This window comes from Brassica oleracea, chromosome C6, assembly GCF_000695525.1.
Source record: "Brassica oleracea var. oleracea cultivar TO1000 chromosome C6, BOL, whole genome shotgun sequence".
NCBI classification, from domain to species: Eukaryota; Viridiplantae; Streptophyta; class Magnoliopsida; order Brassicales; family Brassicaceae; genus Brassica; species Brassica oleracea.
In genome coordinates, this window is record NC_027753.1 from 9979865 (window position 1) to 9983537 (window position 3673).

The 3673-nt window shown below is 30.7% G+C and overlaps 1 long non-coding RNA gene across 2 annotated transcripts; it reads left to right on the forward strand.

Moving 5' to 3' along the window:
- The first annotated feature begins 307 nt into the window (after nt 1–307).
- On the forward strand, nt 308–1269 carry LOC106299224. 2 transcript variants are annotated; one of them, XR_001261722.1, is made up of 3 exons: nt 308–443; nt 757–855; nt 1056–1269. It is a non-coding gene; the product is annotated as an uncharacterized LOC106299224 (long non-coding RNA). The 2 variants fall into 2 exon arrangements; XR_001261721.1 differs by having other exon boundaries at nt 760–855.
- Nucleotides 1270–3673: the final 2404 nt, after the last annotated feature.

Below are 3673 nucleotides of genomic sequence, written 5' to 3' on the forward strand. Positions count from 1 at the left end.
AAAATTAATTTAAAATTCATTAAAAATAAAACATACGAACCCGGCGCGTAGCGCCGGAATACCACTAGTCTTATAAAATAAAGGAGACTTTAGTCTCTCCTCCTGCGTCCACATCATCAGAGAGGTAAGGACTTTTTGTGACACTTGGCAGCTCAGGAGTGGACCGGTGTTTCTCACGCTCTCACTTCCTTCTCGCTCTCACGCTCTCACTTCCTTCTCGCTCTCACGCTCTCTCTTCCTCCTCGCGCGTGGCTTTTAATTTAATTCTGTATTTTTGATTTTCCTTTTAATCCAACAAGCTACTTATTAGTTTATTTAATTCCCCTTCTCTTTCCACGATTTGGGCATGGAAGCGATGGAAACAGCGATTCCCCCCCCCCCTCCGAACAAAGCTCTGAGTTTCACGGGGGTTCATGGCACCAGATCTTTAGGTTCTCTCAAAGGTAAAGGTTCTTCATGGACTTCGTTTAAATCGAGTTAGAATGGGGACAAAATGGATTGGGAAGGGACATGACTAGATTTGATTTTGATTTGAAATCTGGTGATTTAAGTAAGGTGAGATGCGATTCAGAGTATTGGTTATAATTACGACTATCGAATGGTAAAGAAGATCGAGTTAGCTGGTGCAATTGACGATGATATAATAAATCCATTTAAAGACTGTTCAGTCTCCACGGTTCTATATCTTTGTACTTTCTTCCTTTTGACGTGTATTTCTGTCTGTGGATATGTGAATATTGATGTTTTGTTATTTAGTAGTAGGTTATGAGCTTATGATGCTGATTTTGCTTAGGACAAGAATGTCTTCAGGGATGATTGCCGTGAGAAATCAAGTTTTGCAGAAAAATAAATGTGGTAACATGACATTTTTTTGTTTATTTATAATCTTTTCTTACATTTTTATATTTGCAAATGTGATAGTGTCTTCATATATGGCAAAACAGGGGAGTTTGTCGTCTATGTAGCTGATCCATGAATTACATTTCCATCTTTTAACTAAGAAAAAACTATTCCATCCAAGGTTCCAATATGACCTTTTGTTGTGCCTCTTTCAGGTAAGAGATGCCATAACGTCATATCTTTCGACTTTATGCCGTTAACAGAAAACACCTGAAATCAACTTGGTGTACTTATATCACACCTCGTGGAAGAGAAACATGATATTGATGATTAATGTAATTTGTTATGTAATTAGTTTTTATATATGATAAGTTAACAGAAGAATAACACTAAGCTTAACCATTTCAATAGAAAACTGAACTTCTATATTCTACGGTCAAATAAAATATTGATCCAATAAAACCAAAACTTACATATCTTAATATGTTTTAATCAATCAAAATTAATTTACAAGAAGATTTCTGAAAAATTCAAATATATATCAAAGAACACTTTAAATCTATGTAGTGAAGTGTATATTAGAATACCTTACCATCAACAACTATATATATAAGATATAGGCCTGGGCATTCGGGGTCCCAATTGTGTTTCGGTTTTTCAGGTTTATCAAAATAAGCCTCATTCGGGTTATATGAAAATTTGGTTCGGGATCGGTTCGGGTTCTATCGGGTTCGGATCGGGTTTAGTAAATCTTCAAAAAGAACCGGTACAACCCGATGTACTTTCGGGTTCGGTCCCAATCGGTACTTCAGTTTAAATGTACCTGATTTATATCTACTTTGTAACCAAAAAGTAAGTAAAATTGGTTACTTGGTTTTAAAATACTTGATTTGTACCTATTTTGTAACCAAAACATAAATAAAATCGGTTAAATAAAATCTATGTCATATTTCAATACATTTTATTATGTTTAAGTTATGGAAAAAATATCAAAGAAAGTCTATAGATAATGATTTTGAGATAATATAAAATATGAACGATTAATTTTAAAATGGTTTAAGCTTGCACCAGTTAAACTTAATTTTTATAATATTAAAATTATTACCTCAATGACATGCTATTTTTTGTATAAATTAGCTCCGGTTTGTTTGTTTTTAAGGGTTCACTGAATTTTGATTTGGACTTCAATCCTAATAAACGCTTAATTCTAAATTAAAACTATTACAAAAAAAATATTTAGTAAAATATGCTTATAGTTTTTGAAGTTAAGACTAATAAAACTCACGAGTTAAAAAATGCTAGATTAGCTAAAGATAATGTGATTGTCAATATTAAGTAACAAGATTTGAATAAGAACTCATAATCACAGATAAAAATACATACACATATACCACCATGAAAATTAAAACTTTAACATACAACTAAATAATATCGAAGAGGAAAAAGAATATCTGGATTATCCTTGGAAAATAATCAATTCAGTTATTACATTTAGACCACGATTAAGAATTCACTTCTTGGATTTAATATCATTTTGAAGACAAAGTATTTAACAAAAACGTTCATAGTAAAATCCCTAACAAATTGTCACATTCATAACATGTATAAAGTATGTGAGGATTATTAGTATTTTAAGAGGATGAACAAACAACTACATTTATATGATTCATTTTAAAACATCATTAAACTATATTTACTTTAGTGCAACTATCAACTATTTATTATATTTTATTTCATTAATTTATAAAATCTATTTATGCTATTCATCTTTGACTTAAGCAACTATAAAACAAACTAATACACTATTAATTACCACTATCAAATGGATCAAAAACTCATTATCCAATCATTAGGAAACAAAATATACGAACCCGGCGCTATGCGCCGGGATACCACTAGTGAACTATAATTTAGGGCTCGACAAAAAATCTGAATCCGAAGAACTGAACCGAACCCGATCCGAAAAAATAATATCGAACCCGAACCGAAATTGATTAAATATCAGAATGGGTTTAACATTTTTTGTATCAAGAGAACCGGAACCGAATCCGACCCGAACCGAAATATTATGGGTATCCGAATATATCCGAAATAGATTTGTACACCTAAATATATTACTTATTTTTAGATTTAATGTATATTAAAAACATCCAAGATATATAAAATATTTTAAAATTATCCAAAATACTTAAAAATATATACAAATAGTCAAAAGTAAATGTATAAAATAACTAAAATATATTCAAAACACCAAAAAACTTGAAATATTTATTGATCCTCTATCCAAATATTTAAACCAAACCAATTTATATGTTAATTTTATGTCTTTTGATATATGCTATTCAAATTTATTTGTAATATATTATTTTGTTTATAAATTTTGAGAAATTTTAAGCATATAATAAATTAAAAAAATTAAAAAATAATTTAAATGGGTTATCCGAACCCGTAAAGATCCGAACCCACTACAAGAAAACGTAGCAGTAACAACGGCGGTTTACGACGAAATTATTTCCTCGTAACTTTACATGGGCTTTACAACGCAATTACGACGAGACATTATTTCGTCGTAAACTCCATGGTAATTTACGACGAAAGGATTTCGTCGTAAAGTCAGTGTAAGTTTACGACGAAAGTACGTGGAATGCGAAATAGTTGTAAACGTTACATCGACATTACAACGAATCATGTTACCGTTATATAAAGGTGAAAACGTGTATTCAATGTGCTTTAACTTACCTAAATTCGTTGTAAAGTCGTTGTAAATGTTCCATGTAAAATCCATGTAAAACTTTTCTTGTAAAATCATTGTTATATTTCTCTATATATATAT